Source organism: Mustela nigripes, chromosome 2 (genome assembly GCF_022355385.1).
Source record: "Mustela nigripes isolate SB6536 chromosome 2, MUSNIG.SB6536, whole genome shotgun sequence".
Classification (NCBI taxonomy): domain Eukaryota; kingdom Metazoa; phylum Chordata; class Mammalia; order Carnivora; family Mustelidae; genus Mustela; species Mustela nigripes.
In genome coordinates, this window is record NC_081558.1 from 7,017,041 (window position 1) to 7,037,963 (window position 20,923).

At 40.1% G+C, this 20,923-nt stretch overlaps 1 protein-coding gene across 1 annotated transcript in view; it reads left to right on the forward strand.

The window, feature by feature from the left end:
* LOC132010924 (zinc finger protein 177-like) overlaps positions 1 to 20,923 on the forward strand; it is a 29,241-nt gene continuing 8,318 nt past the window's right edge. Inside the window, exons 1-5 of the mRNA XM_059388918.1 lie at positions 1 to 693; positions 4,582 to 4,725; positions 5,192 to 5,280; positions 5,832 to 6,017; positions 7,151 to 7,233. The gene's annotated coding sequence lies outside the window, so the exon portion shown is untranslated. The remainder of the gene's footprint in view (positions 694 to 4,581; positions 4,726 to 5,191; positions 5,281 to 5,831; positions 6,018 to 7,150; positions 7,234 to 20,923) is intronic.

The following is a 20,923-nucleotide window of genomic DNA, read 5'->3' on the forward strand; positions in this document are numbered from 1 at the left end:
GACGGCGGCCATCTTGGCCGCGCGCTACTCCCGCGTTTGAGGGAAAGTCGTCGGCTCTCAACGCCCTCCCTCAGAGCGCCTACGCGGGATAGGAGGATCCCGAGAGGGAGCGGCGGTGTTGAGGGTCGCTTCTTCCGAGAGCCCGGGCAGACTGGGCCGCCGCGGCGGCAACGGTTGCCCCAGGGGGAGGCGTGCCGGCTAGGCCTTCCCTGGCCGCAGCGACTCCGGCTCCGGCGTCCCCCGCGCCCGGCAGCCTGCGGTTGCGTTTCCTGCGGGCGGGTGCGCGCGTGGGCACCGGTGATGGCAGTTCGGTAAGTTCTCCGCTGGAGAGAGGGACCTCTGCAGGTTCCGAGGGAGCACGCGTGTGGGACACAAAACGCAGGCGTGAAGAGATTCGCCGAAGTACCTCAGCGCCCGGAGCTCCGAGTGCTGGAGCCCCTGAGGGGCAGCGGGAGGCGGGCCGGTTGCCGTTAGCTGCAACTGAATTGAGCCCAAGTACGAGGAGTGTGGACAGGTGGGTTTTTCTTTCGGCTGTTCACCTGGAAATTCGTCCTTAAATCTGTGGCGGCAGTAAAATGAGCATCCGTGGAGCCTTCATCCGCGTTCACTCCTGGCTGAGATTTGTCTCCCGTCCTGGGTGTTGTGATGAACCGATTAACGGCAAATGGCAGACATTCGCTTCACCCCTTCGCGGTAAGCATGCGGCAGGACAGCCTTCTACTGAGGACGGCGCTCCACTGCCGGTCCAAGGAAGTAGTTCCATTTTTCCGAAAGTGTCTATTAAAGTTGCCTGCATTTAAAAAAAAAAAAAAAAAGTTAATTTTGGTTCTTGAACGTTCCCGAAGAGTGTTATTGTAAGATGTTGGCATTCCAATATGATGATGTTTTCCTGTGACTTCATATACTTACTTTTAAAAAGATTTTATTTGTTTATATGTCGGAGAGCGCAGGCCGAGGGAGAGGCAGGCCCCCCACTGAGCAAAGGACTCTGGGATCATGACCTGAGCAGGAGGCAGAGGCTTAACCGACTGAGCCACCCAGGGGTCCCTTCCTAGGATTTCATTTAATTGTTTCTTGTAAAGTAGACTTGGGTCTAGAGCAGTACTGTCTAATACATATATATAGTGAGGTACAGATTATACAGATGTATTTTTATAATTTTGAGTAGCCAACCAAGAACAGTTTGAAGCCCTGAAATTTTTAGTGTTTAATCAACTTACCAATTATCAATATAAATTTATGATGAAGTCAATTACTAATGTAGTTAATAGAGAACTATTAATGAGAAATTTTACATTTCTTTCCTTTTGTAATAAGTTGCTGGAAAACCCAGTGTGTATGTGGATCTCACTGTGGATGCTGAGTTTTCATTAGAAACTCGCCATCTGTATTTAGCTCTTACTGTTTTGCTGTAGAAAAAGATCTCCAAATCCAGATTGATCAAACATACTGAAGAGTTTTTTTGAGTACCTGAATCAATTTTATTTCTAAATTCTAATTAAAATAAATCAAATTAAGAATCTAGTCCTTCAGTCACACTAGCCACATTTCATGTTCTCAGTACCCAAAGAACCAGCCAGTGCCTGACTGGTTAGACTGCAAATTTAGACATTTGAATATTTCTGTATACTTTGTGTTGTAGCTCATCGGGAGGTGGGGAAGTGCAAGTTGTCCCATTGTTTATTAGGAATGAGAAGCTTTTAGTCAAGGTGCACTTCTCTCATAGTCACAAATTTTTTTGAGGTAATCCTTGGGTGATACTTGGCAACAGGGTAATCTGTTTCCTAACAGCCTTTCATCCAAAGGTTTCACCTCGTTTGTCAGTCTTTGCCTCAGTCTGTTTTTACATGGGCGGGGAGGCAGGTTACAAAATCCTTTTTTTCTTAATTCTGTCATTCCTTCTCCAGTCTTTAGCTATGCAGCTTTCTTTCCTCACCTCCCCTATCCTCTACTTTTTTTCTTTTTGGAATATCACAATACATTCTTGGACTTTTCTTTCATTCACTATTATTTTGACACTGAAACTGTCGCACATTTGCCCAAGGGTAGTCCTTTTGAATCCTGTGTTCCTTCAACATGAATCCTTTTAGTCTTTAAACCCTATTAGTCTTTAGGTGTAAGATAAATCCCCAGTTCACTTTGTACTTTTTTTTTTTTTTTAAGACTTACTTATTTGAGAGAGAGAACAGAAGGAAGAGGGGCAGAGGGAAAGAGAGAAGCATGTGGAATAGGATGTTGAACGGAAGACACTAGACACAAATTAATGCATGTCATGATTTTATATGAAGTTCAAAAACAGGCAAAATTATAGTGTTAGAAATCAGAATAATGCTTCCATTTGGTGAGGAGAAAGGAATAATTTTAGATGAGGCATATGAGTGCTTAGGGGTGGAGAAATTCATGATAATGTACTGTACACTTGTAACTCTACACTTGTTTGAATAATTCAACAAAATGTTTGAAAAATGAACTCTATAATTTCCAAGTGTTTGAAATGATCAACAAAATGAACATAAACCATAAGTAAAAAAAAAATAGTATAAATAAGGAATTTTTAAAAGGCGAATTTAAGGGAAAACTAAGAGGTGTGAGGTTTTTTAAGAAAAAAAGATAAACTTTGGGCACAGTCTGATTTAGCATTCTACCTACGCAACATTTTATACCATCTGGTAAAACTTAGGGGATTGGTCAGATCGCTTGCATGAGTATTACTAAGCTGCCAGTGAAATAGAGCAGTATCTGAAATATATACTGAGTTTATTTTGTTTACCATGGAATTGTTCCAGTGCTTTGGATCAAAAGTTAACTATCACTTTTTAGGCAAATCAGATGTCAGTTTTTCAAGAGCCTTTTGAAATGGTTATTTTTCTATTCTGTCTTTATTTTTTGCAGAGCTAATACTGAGTTTGCCTAGAAATCCTTAGGTGTATCTCTGTGTGTGTTGGGGAAGGCAGAGGATAATATTCCTTATCTGTTCCTATTTTCCCCCAGCACTGAACACCAACTAATAGGATGTGGATTTATTGTTTAGTATCTGCTTACCTTTAGAATGTGAAAAATGTAAGGTATTGGGGATTTTCTGTTAGTTCACTGTGCTCTCCTCAGTGCCTAGTGTATTATGTAGCAAAGGGAAGGACCTTCATAAAAATTTGCTTAATGAATGAAGGCAAAAGCCAATATAAGGACTTGAAGGAAGGCAACTGGGCCTATGTGATTTTGCCAGCTGGAGGAGTGCAAAGATGTCTGAATTAAACATTTTGTGCTAGGGATCCTCATGAACACCCTAGTGCTCAGCAATGCAGTAGGACTGAAAAGATTCATGCTATTAAACCCAGCATGACAGTTTATAAAATACAGATCAGAATCGCAGAGGGATGAGACATGTGGGATTAATTCCAGAACAAGACAGGCATAAGCATCCAAGTGTCTTTCCCCAGCGCAGTCAAATGGGCATTGCACAATATTCCTAGTAATAATGTGTAACATCACATGTGAAATATGGCCAACCAAGGAAGCTCACACAGTATATTAGATTATTCAGTTGTACTGCTAGAACAAAAAATATTATAGATTGGGTGGCTTACAAACAACAAATTTCTCACAGTTTTGGAGACTGGGAAAATCAGGATCAAAATGGCAGCAAAGTGGTGTCAGGTGAGGATCTCCTTATTGGTTAATAGAAGGCAGTCTTCTCACTGTGTTATCACATGGCAGAAGGAGCAAGGTAGGTCCCTGGGGTCTCATAAAAGGCATTCATCCCATCATTACCTCTCAAAGGCCCCCATCTCCAGAAACCATCACATTGGGAATTGGGTTTCAATGTTTGAAGAGGCAGGGAAGTGCAGACATTCAGTCTATAGTCCCTGAGCTTTGGTGTCCAGGTTTTTATTGTGGGTCAGTCCTGTAGGCATGCACCACCTACATGACTGACTGCAGCCACTTAAGCTCCAGCTGGAATTCAGACTGTTAGAACATTGCCCAGAGCCTCAGGTATAAAACAGATGTTCACCATAAATCACATTGTTAGCATAAACTATCAGTCCAACTGGCAGACAAAAACATTATCACGCTGGGTATTCCATGCACTCGGGTTGTCTCCCACAGCCCCACCAAGAGTAGGTCTGAAGACAGGTTTTCTCAGGAAAGTGCAGGATTTGAGCACCCAGACCTGCTGAGTTAGTCATTTCTTGCACACCATTTTATAATCGTTGTCCAGGTATGTTGGCAAATCACAAAAAGCTCGGGAGTTCAGGCTTATGATATAGAGTAACCTGTATTCAGGTTACTGGTCTTCCTAATTGGTGATCTTGGGCCAGTGACTGCTGCTGTCTCAGTGTAGGTTGCCTCAACTGTGGAATGACAGTAATGATAATTGTGTTGATAATCATATGAGCTACCACTGCTTCTGGTACATGATAGGTACTCAGTAAATGACGATTGTTATTTGTATTCATGTGGTAAACTCTACAATTTTTAATGGCTTTCACATAATGTAATTTCATTTTCTACAGAGAGCTAATAAATGATGCTTCATGACAGCTGACTAATGCTTATTTCTTAAAGACTGATGTTGTGTGGCAGGGTTCCACTGCTGCTTAATAAAGAAGAATTGAGATTGGCCTCTAAACTCAGACACTGTCTTGAAGGACTTTGAGAACAAGAAGGGTTCAGGCAGATTTTACTGTCTTACCTACAGGATGCCAGCCATTGATCTTTTCTCTTGTGGTAAGTCCTTATTGATGCTCCTGTCAGAGACTGTTTTACTGGGCCTATAAACAGCCTGTCTTGTGGTCAGGGTCTAAGCAGTCCTGTTTCTATGCTGTCTAGGAGAGTGGCTTGAGTAGATAAGAACATCCTGATGTCTGTATCCTGAGATTTGGGAAGCAGGGGTGAGGATGGGTATTTTTGTGGGGGAGGGTCTGCTTAATCACATGATGAGATTCACTATTATTGGCCAAAGAAAACAACAGCTTTACCTCTCTGAACTTTAAATTTCTTTTTCCATAAAATGGAATTATTAAACTCTCCTTCCAAAGCTGAGAACCCTTTTTCTGACTTCAGATGAAGCAGGCTGCTTGGCTATTTCATGGCAACAGCATGTGTGTCAATTTAGAATCAGTGTGGAGTAGCTTCTAGCCTAAGTGGGAATTTCGGGAGCCTAGGTTCTCAGGTTTTATTTCCTCTCCCCAAGGTCACCTTTCTCAAGACTTTTTCTGTCTTCGTGAGGAGAAGTCAGAAGGAGAAAGGATAATGACCAGGTGTCTAACAAATTTTTCTTGCGTAAGTAGGAAATTTATTCTTTTATAAAAGTACATGCTTCTTCCTACGAGGTAGATATGTTTTCTTGTAGTGGAACAGTTTCTTTATGTATACAGGGCCTGTCTAGGGACTGAGTAGCCAGTTACATTTTCTCAGGTTTTAGGACTTTTTTATGAGGTTGACAGAGACGTAGGGAAATGATACTGTTATCCCAGTGTTTACTAATTCAGTCCAGCTCCCATCCACGCTGATTGTGTGCTCTCAGTGTGCTATGATACATTGTGAGGGAGTGGACATGTGTTTCTCAGAATGTGTGCTGTTGCTAGAGTAATGATTCATTTATTTGCCAGCATTTATGGTGTCTGTAATGTACTCAGTCAATAGGGAAGATTAGAAAGTGTACAGTGTATTTGTGGTGAGATACATTCAACTGGGTGAAAGAGGTGCTCTTAAAGTTATATGACTGGATGAGGTCCCCAGTGAATATGTGTGGATAGGAGAAGCCCTGGGAGAGATGATGGGAGAACATGGAACACTGTCTAAGCTTTGGGTCTCCCATTCTCTTTCTCCAGTGAACATGGGTTTAGATGGCAACTACCTGATGCTGGGATGTTTGTGATGGGTTTAGGACCCATCACCCATGACCTTTGAGGATGTGGCTGTGGAATTCACCCAGGAGTGGTCTTTGCTGGATCAAACCCAGAGAGGGCTGTGCAGCGATGTGATGCTGGAGAACTACAACAGTCTGACTACAATAGGTAAGGTTGGTGCCATGCCTTCGTTTAGCTTTTTCTGGAACTAATCTTTCTTAAGTGACTATATTCTAGGCTCTATGCTGACTAATGGGAGTGCAGTGGTAAAAAGAGCAGATATTGTTTCTGTTCTTGTAGATCTTATCTTGACATGGCTTCCTCTTGAAAATGAAAATTTGTTTGTTGCTCTGGTTTTATTTTCTCTATGGACTGAAAGGCTTAGGACTTCAAAAGTGTTTCTGAATACAAGTTTGAGCCTGGGTTTCAGGGGAAAGATCAGCACCCCTTTTGGTGAACAGTGAGAGAGTATGTGTTTGCATTTTAGTTTCATTTGAAAGTTTTTTGGTCTGAAAAACAAAGTTTATTGGTTTGAAAAGGTTGTCACAAACATTTTATTGTTTCTCAAGTTATACCTGACAGTATTTGGTATCCCTGGAGAGCAGAATTTTGGTCCTGACTTATGGATTTGTCATCCCTTGCATGTTCTTGTATCAAGCTTTTTTCTCTGAGAGCCAGGTACCATACGTGCAGACCAGGTCTGATCTTTCAGGCAGAGCAAAAAGGAGAGCAGAGGGTAGTAGGAAGGATTCTGAGGGGTAAAGGAAAAGGGAGAGATGATTTCTTTACGAAAAATAGCAGGAGTCCATGAGACCTGCAGTCTTTTTGGAAACATTAAATAGGAAGCTTTTGAAGATGGATTTTTCCTGAGAATGCTGGTCCCTTTGATTTCTGTCGTTCCTTGGGTACTTTAGACTTCTCTTTAACTTTTCGTCCACTTTTCTGAAACTTCCTTTTGACCTGACGGATCTACTTCTTTAAATTTTGCATTTAGCTCTTTATTCATTTCCTTTCATTCTTTGCTTTCCTGGTCACACTGCTTTCTGTTCACCATTAGTTTCAACATTTATAGAGTCATTTCTTAGAAAATCACCTACCAACTTCACCAGCACCTTATTATTGCCAAACTCTTAATATAGTCAGAATTCTCAATCTCTGTATATTCATTTTTTTTTTATTTTATATTTCAAGTCAGTCTTCGAAAGTAAGTAGACATTGGCTTCTTTTTTTTTTTTTCCTAACACTTTCCTTCCATCATTTATTTCTCCAAGACCTTAATGTTTTTTTTAATCTTATTTCAGATTGGGAGATTTGTCTTAATACCAAATGGTCAGCACCTCAGCAGAATATTTTGCAGGGGAAAACACCCAATGTGGTAGAAATGGTAAGATCGACAGTGTGTAATTCCTTGCCTTCCACACCAGTGGAAGATTGGAAATTCCATAAGATAGAAAAGCAACATGATAACTGTAACAGCTAGTGTTACTCATCCCAAAAGAAACTTTTCTCACAGATTTCTGAGCCTTAAGAATTTGACAGACCCGGGGCGCCTGGGTGGCTCAGTGAGTTAAGCCGCTGCCTTCACCTCAGGTCATGATCCCAGGGTCCTGGGATCGAGCCCCGCATCGGGCTCTCTGCTCAGCAGGGAGCCTGCTTCCTCCCCTCTCTCTGCCTGCTTGTCATCTCTCTCTGTCAAATAAATAAATAAAAAATCTTTAAGAATTTGACAAACCCTTTAAATACATAATTGAGATAAAGTTTTGGGTAAGTAATTTCGTCTCAATGGTTAACAGCTTACAGCTAAATTCTGTAAGAATCCTTGTGAAAGTAAAGACTACAACAGAACTTTTTAGCAGAATGGTCACTTCATTCTGCTTGAAAGCACTGAGGTCTAGAACCATGCATTGCATGCAGTGAAAATGGAAGAAAAAAATACAAAAAACTTCAGTCATACTCATTTATTTCCTGTGTAGTATAACAGAATTCAAGGCAGAGGTAAGGATCTCTGAGTGTAATAAAGCTGGAGAACTTTCATAAGTCGTGACTAATCTCTTCATCAACAGGAGAGAAGCCATATTGGAGAGTAACTGTTGAATTTTCACCATTGGGAAGAAGCCTTGAGTGAACACTCCTTTAAGGTTTATAGAGTACTCACATTAGAAAGAAAACTTGTGAGTGCAACTAGTGTGTAAAAGCATTCACAAAGAACTCTGCCCTTAATCTACACAATAAGACCGATAATGGAGAAAAGCCTCCTAAGTGTAATCAGTGTGAAACAGGTTTCAACCAAAATCCATATCTGGTTCACAAGAAAACTTACACTCAAAAGAAACCCTATAAATGTACAGACTGGGAAAGGCATTCCTTCTTCCTTACACCTTAGAGAATGTGTAAGAATTCATAGTGGAGAAAGGCCACATACCCTTAAAGAATATAGGAAAGCTTTTTCTCATTCTACAAGCTTTTGTACATACGCAAATGAACAATAGAAAAAAGTCTTAAAACATTGTAAGAATGTGGGAAAACCTTTATTTGATCTTGTTTTATTTATCATTTAAGAACTCACAGTGAACTGATGCCTATGGAATGTAAGAAATTTGAGAAAGCCATTCCTTGTTCCCCAAACCTTGCTTAAATTATACAACTTCATATGAGAAGCATTGTGTTTTCAAGGAGTGTAGTAAAGAGTTTACTTGTTTCCCAAAACTTAATACTCACATGTGAGTTCACACTGGAGAAAAACCATATGAGTGTAGTAAATAACTTGGAAACCTTCACCGATTCTGCAGGTCTTATAAAACACAAAAGAACTCACACTGGAGAGAAGACTTAGGAATGTAAGGAATGTGGAAAATGCTTTGTTAGTTCCTTACTGTACATTTAAGAACTCACACTGGCAAGAAGCCTTATGTTTGTAAGGAAAGTCGGAAGGCCTTTAGTAACTCATCTTGCTTTAAAAGTCACATGCAAACTCTAAAACCCTGTAATGGTAAGCAGTGTGGAAAGCCTTTATTTGATCCTCATTTCTTATTCAACATTTAGGAACTCACAGTATAGAAAGACCTTTTGAATGTAAGGAAATATGGGAAATCATTTAGATATTCCTCATACTTCAGTCAACAAAACATATACTGGAGAGAAGCCATGTAGATGTAAAAAATGTGAGAGAGCCTTCACTGTTTCATCAGGCCTTATGGTACAAATGAGAGCTCACACTGGTGGATGACCTTTTGAATGTAAGGACTGTGGGAAAGCCTTTACTCAGTCCACATACCTTTTTTCTTTTTAACATTTTATTTATTATTTGTTAGAGCACAAGGAGAGAGAGCAGCCAGCAGAAGGAGGAGCAGACTCCCCGCTGAGCAAGGAGATTGATGCAGGACTCCATCCCAGGACTCTGGGATCATGACTTGAGCTGGAGGCAGATACTTAACCAACTGAGCCACCCATGTGTTTCTCAGTCCACATATCTTATTCAACATTTAAGAATTCACAGTGGAGAAAATCCATACATAGATGAGGAATGTGGGAAACCCTTTACTACGACATGCCTTACTGAATGTATAATATTTCACTCTTGAGAGAAGCTTATGCTTGCAAAGAATATGGGCAAGTCTTTAAACTTTCTCTTAGAAAGCACAGACTAATTCACAGTGAAGGTAACCTTATTAATGAGGAATGTAGGAAACCTTTAGCTCTGCCTTATACTTTACTATTTGGCTGTGATTTCACAGGTATGAAAAATCTATAAAAAAAATTTTTCATACCCCCACTTTGGGAAGCTATGAAAGCACACATTAAGAGAGATCCCATGCGTGAAAGAGTTATAAAAAAGCCTTTGATTGTTCTTTATTAGGAAACATAATTTACACTGGAGAGGAACTGTAAAGTATAATTGTAGGGAACGTGGAAAAGACTATGCCAATTGATGTTACATAATAAGATTCTTTGTGAATGTAAAAACTGTTTTCAGTAAATATCTTACATATATTTATAAAAATTGAAGTCCTAAAGGGTTTTATAAGTGAAAAACCTTTGTGGGACACCTGGGTGGCTCAGTCAGTAAAGTGTCTGCCTTCGGCTCGGGTCATGATCCTCAGGGTGCTGGGATCAGAAGTCCCATATCAGGCTCTCTGCTCAGCGAGGAGCCTGCTTCTCCCTCTGCCTGCCGCTCCCCCTGCTTGTGCACTCCCTCTCTCAAATAAATAAAATCTTTTTAAAAATCGTTTTGTTACAAAAGATTTTTTAATAAAAAATCCATAAATAAAAAAGTGTTAAAAAATTGGGGGAAAGTTTTAGAGTACAAATATTTAGTTACTGCATACAGAAAAATTGATACTGGAAAAAGAAAGCCCATTGTTTAAAATGAGTTGTCTCTGTGTGTGTGTATCTTTTCTCAAAGTAGACCAGTAGTTTTAAAGACCAGTGATGTTGAACATCTTTTCACGTACTTGTCATCCATTTATCTTTGGTGAAATGTATGTTCAAATATCTTTTTTCTTGTTGTTAGAGGGTTTATTAAGGTATAATTGCCATGCATTAGTCTACATATGTTAAGTGTATGACTTAAGTTTTGATACATACACGCATCCATGAAATCTCTTACTAGCAATGAACAAATAGAATTTGAAATTGCAAATACAATACTATTTATATTAGCACAACAAAATATGTGCATCATCTATATAGGTAAAACTACAAAACTGTCATGAATGAAATCAAAGAACCAAATAAATGGAGAGAGATTTAATGTTCATGGATATGCTCTGTATTGTCAAGATGTTAGTTCTTCCCAATCTAATTGATTCAGTCCAATCAAAATTCCAACAATTTATTTTTTGGATATTGACAAACTGATTCTTATGTTTATATGGAGATGCAAAGATGCAGAATAGACAACACAATATTGAAGGAGAACAAAGTTGGAGGTCTGAAACTACCTGGCTTCAGGACTTAATAGAAACCTACATCAAGTCAGCTGGTGTTGGTAAGTGAATAGACAGATTGATGGAACAGAACAGATTGCTGAGAAATAGGCCCACATAAGTAGTCAGCTTATCTTCGACAGAGGAGCAAAGGCAGTAGAATGGAGTGAAGATAATTCTTTCCAACAAATGAGACTGGAACTATTAGACATCCACATAAAAAAGAATGAATCTAGACACTGAACACGCCACAAAAATTAACTCAAAATGCATTGTAAACCTAAGTGGAAAATACACAACTCCTAGAAGATAACATAGGAGAAATCTTAAATGTCCTTGGATGTAGCAATACCTTTTTAAATAAACTGAGAGCTTGATCCATAAATAATTGATAAACTGGACTTCATTAAAATTAAAAACTTAGGCTCTATGAAAGCCCTTGTTAAGAGAGTGAGAAGACAAGCACGGGTTGGGAGAAAATCTTTGCAGAAGACACATTTGGATTAAATGACCATTATCCAGCATATGCAAGGAAGTCTTAAAACTCAACACTAAGAAATAGCCTATCAAAAATGGGTCAAAGACCTTAATGGACACTCCTCCACAGAAGATGTAAACATGGCAAATAAGCATTTATGAAAAGATGCTCCACATCATATCATACAGAAAAGTACAAGTCAAAATGAGATACCACCACATATCTGATAATGCCCTAAATCTGGAACACTAATAGCACCAAAAACTTCTTTGCTGGTGGGAATACAAAATTGTACAGCTGCTTTGGAAAAGTTTGGTGGTTTCTTATGGAACTAAACATACTCTTACCAGATGATCCAGTATCCATGGTCCTTGGTATTTACCCAAAGAAGTTGAAATTTATGTTCATTCAGAAACCAACACATGCAAGCTGTTTCAGGGGTTTTTCTTTGTTTGCACATGAATGTTTATAGCAGTTATATTCCTCATTGCAAAACTTATGTAGGTGAATGAATGTCTTCAGTAGGTAAATGAGTAAACTGATGCATCCAGACAATTGAATATCCAGCACTTAGAGGAATGAGCTAACAGGCCTTGAAAAGACTTGGAAAGACTTGAAAAGACTTACTAAACCAGATGCAGGTGTGAGTCTACAGATATCTCTAGGCCTTTGTCTTTGGAGCCACCTTGAGCTGTGTGAGTTTTCCCAGGTAAGGCCCTGGTCTTTGTAGGGCAGAGATAATCCATTCATTCCCTTTGTATCTTGTCCAAATTCCTGACTTATGATCTGTGAAAATAAAATGGTGGGGAGTCCACACCAGCAGTTTTCAAATTTTTTGATCTTGGGACTCTTGCATACTCTAAAATTGAGCATACAAAACATTGTATCTTTTGAGTATTTGACATATTAGAATTTAAGAGATTTTTCAAATATTTATAATTCATTTCATAATGTACATATTTATGAAAAATAACTGAGTTGAAAACCAAAAAAATGTGAGAAGTGAGAGTCTTCTCTTAACCAAACTTGAGTAAGTCTCCTGAACCTTTTCCTAGGTCTGTCGGTACACTTAACCAAATCCAGTTTTAATAAGAACCCTGCTGAGTCAGTTTAGCAAGCTTTCCCTCATCCTCCACTATCCTTCAGGTGATTTCTAATCACCCTTGCCTGTCTTCAGCAAAGATTCTGTTAGGTCAGTTCAGCCAGAATCCCTAAACCCCTCTTGTTTCCTCTTAGTAATTTTCCATCCACTGACCCCTATTCTGCTCCTTGCCTGTAAGTTCCCACTTACCATGCTGTATTTGAGCTTGAGCCCATTCTCCCCCACTGTGAAGTCTTGTTCCAGTGGTCCCTGTACCTGTCACGATGGCTGAAGCAAAGTCTGCCTCACCATTTTTAACAGGTGTCATTAAGTATTTTTTTTCCTTTCCAGATGAGTGACAAGCTTGGCCAAAAGATCATTTCATCTAGCTTAATGAGAGCTGGAGTCTCATAGGCGCTTCTGCATTCAGTTTTTTGCCTTATTTTAGATGAAGTATATATAGAAAATTTGGCTTCAGTGAGATACATAGGTAGAAAAAAGTATTTCAGATAATTTTGGCTCTTTGATACCTTTTGATACCTAAAATTCAACTAATAGTCGTTTCTTAGGATTTAGTTGCACTGTGGAGTATGAAATTCTATGAGTGAACTCTTCCTATTCTATTAAAATCCATTGTTTTTTTTTTTTTTTTTGCACTATGGATATTTTACCCATACGCGATTTTGTACCTTCATGTGTCACTTGTATAGAAAATAGTTCACTACATTATGCATATTTTTCAAATGTTTACTTGCTATCAAGCATCATGCACTAGTATAATTTGATCATAGCAGAAAGATTTGTAAATGTTGACAAACTGCCAACATTATGGTTGCAGGTATATATATTTTCCAGATTTTTTCTCATGCCTCAAGGGCATTTTTAAGGAAAATTGGGCTTTTTGTTTATCATGAGTATGTGCCAACGAAGAATACAGTGTTTGTGGCACTTGATGCCACTGCCTTGATTTCTGCCAAGGAGCCAGCATTTTATCCACAATTGCTTCTGTTTCATCAATATAAATGTCAACATGATGAAATGGCAAATCATAGAACTATTATAATAATAGTTTTGACCTCACAGACTGCCTGAAAGTGTCTTGGGGTCTCTCAGTCTGGCAACAACATTGTAAGAACTGCTGTTAGTATGTTTGGGGTGGTTTGTTACACAGCAATAATAATCATAACAGACTTACTCTCTTTTTTTATTTTTTATGATTAGTCTCTTCAGTGGTCTAGACAGCTAACTAGGAAAATTCCAGGGTCCCACTGTGCTTCAGAATTTGGCTTGCTTTTTGCCCAGGTAGAGCTTGGGTGTTAAGGGCTCAGACTGAAGCCTGACTGCAGGAGTGTGGATCCTGCCCTTGTTGCCTTTGAGCTATGTGTTTGGGGTACTTCCCTTAGCCTCTCCTAAGCCTCATTTCCATTTGCTAAATGAGATCATTAATATGGGAAATGATTTGTTATCAGATGTCAATGGAAACTTTCTAACAGTCATGCCCTCAACAGGGGCTGGTTAGAGCTCCCATTTAGTTTGCACTTACTGTATGCTGTGAAATGCCCTGAAGGCTTTCCATGGACTGAGTCATTTCATCTTCATTACAACTCTCTGAGGAGCCACTGTTCTTATTCTACTTACGTGATTTATGTGACATGAAATATGCACCATCATTTCTGGTGGATTCTAGCTCAGTGTTTTGAGCTAACAGAGGAACCCTAGCCACTGACTTCAGGCTTTCTGGTCTCATCGAGATTAGCAGCAGCCAAATTCTGTTCCTCTGGCTTCTGTATTACAAGTGGCCAGATTTTCGGAATTATTGTGTTCCCCTCAGTAGAGAATTCACAATTCAATTAGAACACAGATTCCACACAGAAACCCACTGTTGATGTTGCAGCTGACCCAGAACTGCCAGCAGAACTGAAGCTGCCCTTCCTCTCAAAACGTGGCCATCTACTAATTGCAAAGAATGTGAAACCTACATTCAGGCAAAAGTGATAGCAGATAGTCATAGGCTGGGCCTTGATAGTGAAAACTAGCCCATGGTTTTGCAGCTGTGACTGAATAATTTTTATGAGTTTTTTGAATAATTTCAATAATTTTTATCTCATTTTCAGTTCTCCCATTTCGTTTCCCTCTCGTTGTGGAAATTACACAGGCAATTTCATCCTTCCATTTGTACATGCACATTGTGCATAGTCTTGCTAGGCATCAGATATTCGGAATATAACCATGATAATAATTAAGCACATGACTACTCTTAAGCCACTTACTCAGCAGATCCGAAAAATGAACATGAAAACCCCCGTGGCTGGCACCAGAGACCTTATTCTGGTACGATTTTACTATGATTTAATCATACCAGAATACGGCTGACCTTTTTGCTTCTCATTTTGCTTTTTTGTAATCATTCTTCAAATTCAGAGTCCCAAATAGAAGGGATATTTTTCTCCACTGTTTCAGCACCTGTAACAGTAAAAATGATTTAATTTCAGATTGTCACAGTTATATGTGTTGGTTTTCAGGAATTTCAAAAAAAATGCAAAATTAATTAAAACTGAGTCTGACCTCGGTGGGGACTTATTTTGGTTAGGAAGATAGGAGGGCTAGTGACCTCACATGTGAATCCATAATGGCTTAGAAGTGAGGTTTATGCCCCTTTTCCTTTGTCGCTCAGTCACTTTTCCGGTTTGGGGGAACTCCTCCTCTTCCCCTTGGAGAGATCATGTAGCGTCAAGGACGGCTCTGAGATCAAATTGCTCCCCTCTTCGCGTTGCCCCTTTACTCTTTTTTAATCCCTGCACCTAAGATGGGGCGCGAACTTACCATCCCAGATCAAGTGTGGTTTGCCCTACGGACTGAGCCAGCCAGCAGTTCCCCCCTTTATTAAGGGAATACAAAAACTCCCCTTGTCCTTTTACCCTGCAGCGCCTCCTTGGCCAATCTCCCAGCCCCTGCCTTCTCCGCACAGCAGCGCCCCAGGGTGGATCAGTGGAAAGTCACAGTCTCTGAGGGCGCCGGGCACAGCCTGAGGCCGGAAGCGGAAGTGCACCCTGGCTGTAGCCCAGGTGTGGGTCTGCGGGTTGGAGGGGCTGTGCGGCATTGCGGCAAGGTCAAGTGGACGGTTTCCAGCGCCAACAGCTTCGAGGCCACGGCACTTCTGGGCCTCATGGTGCCCCTCCGCACCAGGACTCCCAGCCGTCCCTGTCTTTCCTACCTGGGCCTTGACCCCCTTCCATCTGTGGCCACTCGGGACATGGGGCCGAGAGGAGGCGGGTGGGGATGTGGTCAGGGCGTGCCGGCGAGGACTTTAACCCATCCCCCGTACTCCTCTCTTTAAAGTTCTCCCCCAAATTAAGAGTTATTTTTCCTCAAGAAAATGCTCTTTTCTGTCTCACTTTCTGCATTAACGGCATTACCTTGAAATACTTATCACTAAGATCCTCCCCACCCCGGACCCCGACCTGGCTTGGATTTGTGCAGATGGATCTTAGTCCCCTGTGGACAGATGGATGGTTGAATTGCTCCCCTCTCCATGGGGTTGTGCATGTTTCTTCCCATTTCTGCGCCAGGGTCGTATTTAGAGGTAAAGTTGTGGGGTCATGTGTAGTATGTCCAATGGTATTGTCAACCACCCCAGTCCATGGGGCTTCGTCTGTTTTGAACCTTCAGAGTGTTTCTTTTCCATCCAGCAAGCTGTAGATCTCTTTGGTTTTCAGATAATTTACCTGTAGATTCCTGGATGTTTACATTATAACAGTCATGTCATCTGTGAATAATGACAAGTTTATTCTTCCTCTGTAATCTTACAACCTGTTATGTCTCCCTATCCTTGTCCCCCCAACCCCATCCCACATTTTCCCTAACACTCCCTAATACACAACACTGGCTAAGACTTAAAACTCGACTAGAGGAGCCACCACTGCCTTTCTCTGTGTCTCAAAGGCCCTCTGCTTATCGCTAGGAAGTTAGATGTTTGTGGGGGGAGGGGGAAACAACCCCATCCCAGGACCCTGAGATCATGACCTGAGGTGAAGTCTAGAGTGGGATGCTCAACCAACTGAGCCATGCAGACATCCCTTGAATTGTGTTTGTTTTATAGAATTGGCTAAGATTATTTTTAAGTTCTGTGAAATGTTGACTACTGCAAGACATTTATACTGTGTCACTGAGATGATCATAGTTTTCTTTGATCTATGAATTAGACAAATATTAGTAGATTTTCTTTTAAGCATCTCTGATATTCCTGGAATAAATGCAACTTGGTTGTGATGTAGTAACATCATTTATTGATGTATTTGGTTTGAACTTTAGGTTGTTTATATCTGTTCATTAATGAAATTGCCTATCATTTAGGGTTTTTTTTTTTTTACTATGGCTGTGTAATGCTTACTGTCAACATTATACCAGTCACAAAGAATGTTCTTCCCTTTAATACCTTTAGTCAAGGTAATCCCTTTGAGTAACACAGACTGTTTTGTAAAGTTGTTTTAAAAAGAGGCGTATCCGTTTCCTCCTCCTTTCTCCCTTGTGGTAATTGTATAAGGTATTGTAATAGAATAATCAGAATGCAAACGTGACATTTTGGGGTCATGCAGAATTCTGGAGTTTTGCATGATGCCTAAATTTCTAAATAAAACCTTCTAAATATATAACTCTTTCTTTATAGAGTCAGTAAGTTACTATCTCTGCTTATGTTTAGTAATATACAAATATGTGATGTAACCAGAGTCTTCATGAGTATGTCTGATTCCTGAAAAATTTTGAGTCCGATTGGAATTCTCTCCTCTTCAAATGGCAGAACCAACTTATACAATCCAAGCCTAGTGGGGTTTTTTGTGTGGTGAAATTTAAATGCCTGGCTCTTCATTTTGTTTTATATTTTGTTTTGTTTTAAGATATCTGTCCAGGCAGTAAGTTTCTGGGGCTGGGGAGGTGAGAAATCTCTCTGAGGAGGTCAGCAATAGCCCCAGTTATTTCAAGTTTTTCTGCATTTTTTTTTATTGTGATGAAAAATATATATAACAAGGGGTGCTTGGGTGGCTCAGTTGTTTGGGTGTCTGACTCTTGATTGTTGGCTCAGGTCTTGATCTCAGAGTTGAGTTCAGCCCCACCTTGGGTTCCATGCTGCATGTGGATCCTACTTTAAAATACATACATACATACACGTGTGTATACATCTGTGTGTGCATGTATGTGTGTACACATGTATCACATGTTATGTGTTATATACATATATATGAAAACATAAAATTTGCCATTATAAGCATTTTAAACATAAAACTCAATGGCATTAATGACATTCACAATGTTGCATAGCCCTCACTGCCTGGTTCATTTTTTGTAATTTTAATACTACTTGGTTTGTTTATTTCTGTAGAGGCATTTTTTGTAAATTTTATGTCTCAAATTGATGGATTTCCTGTGAGTTTTGAGCTCGATTGGCAAAATTAATCATAATATTTTATATGTTTAATCTCTGTTGCATTTATAATTGTATGGGGGGGTGTTTAATTTTCTTTGAGCCTTCTCCCTTCTTGAATAATCTTGCATGATTTCTTCCTATTTTATCAATTTCAAAGGGCCAAAATTTTTCTTGCTTGATTGATCTCTACTTTTTTTTTAAATTTATTTATTTTAGAGAATGCACAAGTGGGAGGAGCAAAAGGCAGAGGGTAAGAGAATCTCAAGCGTACTCTATGCTCAGTGTGGAGCCCAGGCAGGGCTCGATCTCACGACCCTGAGATCATAGTCTGAGCTGAAACTAAGAGTTATTGGCTGCTTAATTGACTGCACCACCCAGGTACCCCTACTTTTTGTTTTCTAGTTCTTCATTTTTTTTTCCTATCATTTTTCCTTTAACTTTTCTTCTTTTGGGATTTTTTTTCTCAATTCTTTAACTGGAAACTTAGGTTAATTCTTCACTTTTCTCTAATGTAAATATATAAAGCCTACTTTTTTTTTTTCCCTAAGGCCTGTTTTAGCTGCAGCTTATAAGATTTGGTAGTTAGAATTGATCCATAATCATAGTATTACATATTTTCTAATTCCAGTTTAATTTATCAATTATATATTTTATTCATGAGTTACTCATAAAGATGATGTTCTCTAAACTCCAAATGTATGGCTTTTAATATTAGATCAAACCATGTGAACCTGCTAAGTTTCCATCATTTTTTTATCTACAGAAATGGCAGTGTTGGGGCGCCTGGGTAGCTCAGTTGGTTTAGCGTCTGCCTTTGGCGCAGGTCGTGATCCCAGGGTCCTGGGATCAAGCCCCACATCAGGCTCCTTGCTCAGTGGGGAGCCTGCTTCTCCCTCTCCCTCTACCTGCCACTTGTCCTGCTTTTTGCTCACTTGCTCGCTCTCTCTCTCTCTTTCTCTGTGCCAGATAAATAAATAAAATCTTTTTTAAAATAAATAAATAAATGTCAGTGTCATATGGCTCAACATAATAGTCTTTTTTTTTTTTTTTAGATTTTATTTATTTATTTGACAGAGAGAAATCACAAGTAGATGGAGAGGCAGGCGGAGAGAGAGAGGGAAGCAGGCTCCCTGCTGAGCAGAAAGCCCGATGCGGAACTCGATCCCAGGACCCTGAGATCATGACCTGAGCCGAAGGCAGCGGCTTAACCCACTGAGCCACCCAGGCGCCCAAATAGTCTTCTTTGGTCAAGGAACATATCCGTATATAAATCCCTCAAAAGCTTTAAAACTAGTGCTCACATCGCAGCATATATACTAAAATTGAAAGCTTTAAGACTGGCTGTATATTATAGGAAGAGAGCTAGTTTTTATAAATACTCCACTTGTGCTTGAAAAAAATATGTGTATTCTCCATTTATGAGTGTAGTGTTTGTGTTTTAGGTGTGAAAGGGTCCGTGGACAAAAGGACGAGACCAATACAAAGCGAAAGTTAAGCAGGGCTTTATTTCGTGCCAAGCATCAAAAACCAGAACCAAACGTTGGGGGTCACCTTTCACAAAGGAAAGTGACAACCTTCTATTCTCATAGGCTAGTTTTTATAGAGTAAAAGCCACATAGTTGAGCCTGGCCAATGAGAATGCAGCACACAGAAAATGTCACACAATCATGCTGGGTTTCGTACTGGCAGCCAATTAGATTACACTTTACCCCATGATAGTCACTTAACTCAGCCTATGACCTCGCTAGAATTAGCGCCTTGGTCTGGTGTCCAAAGGGCGGGGGCTCACACTCTCTGGTGGGTATTATGTGCGCTTTTACTTGATTGGACAACTCCACCTGGCAGAACATGTCCTTGGCGGGTAGGGAGGTAATACGTGCGCTTTCCCTTGATTGGACGTTCCCATCTGGCCGAACACGTCCTGGACTCCGTTATCTCTGGTCAGCCTGACATGTCCTGGTATCTGTGCTCCGTTATTGGGACTATTTGGCCGTGTTTCACCAGTCAGCCCTATTTCACCGGTTTTGTTTTTAAGCGCTTTCTCCCTGGGGGAAGGGGTAGGTTCAATCTAAGTTCACTACCTATATATCGGGGATGGCTATTCTATGGGGGTGAAGCTAGTACTGACCAAATTGGCCCTTACAGGTGAAGCTTGTTCATTTTATTCAAATCTTTACTTCCTCTTCCCCGCCCCCCCCCACTGACCTCTACATCACTGACAGTAGTATGTTAAAGTCTTCAACATTGATGGTGATTTGTGTATTTCTCCTTTAATTCTCTTAGCTTTTATGACGGTGTGAGTCTGCGCAACTTCAGAATCTTTATATATGTCTAGTGAATTGAACCTCTTCTAATGTTGTTGTCTTTCATAATACCTTTTGTTTCATAATACCTTTTGTTTTAAAATGTGTGAAATCAAGAGGCACTTAAGTGACTCAGTCAGTTAAGCATCCAACTCTTGGTTTCAGCTCAGGTGTTGATCTCACATTTTTTAGTTCAAGCCCCATGTTGGGCTCCATACTGGGCATGGAGCCTATATTTTTGTTTTGTTTTGTTTTTTTAATGTGAAAATAAACAATTTTGGTTAATATATATATTTGCCTGGTGTATCATTTTTATTTTTGAGATTCAGTCTTTTTGGTTTATTTTTTAAAGATTTTATTTATTTATGTGTCAGAGAGAGAGTGCGCAAGCAGGCAGAGCAGCAGGCAGAGGCAGAAAGAGAGAAGCAGGCTCCCTGCTGAGCAAAGAGCCCAACTTGGGATCCCAGGACCCTGGGATCATGACCTGAGCTGAAGGCATCAGCTTGACCAACTGAGCCACACAGGTGTCCCATCAGTCTTTCTGGTTTTGTTTTGGTTTTTTTAAAGATTTTATTTATTTATTAGAGAGAGCCCAAGCAGGGGGAGCACCAGAGGGACAGGGAGAAGCAGGTTCCCCACTGAACAGAGAGCCCAACGTGAAGCTAGATCCCAGGACTCTGGGATCATGACCTCAACCAAAGGCAGATGTGTAACTGACTGAGCCACCCAGATGCTCTTGTTTTGGTTTTAAATGCATCTCATGAAAGAGCATAGAGCTGTAATTCATCTTAATCTAACATGTCAATCTTTGTTTTTAAACTGTAGAGTTTAATCCATTTACTTGTATATTGATTGTGATTATTGA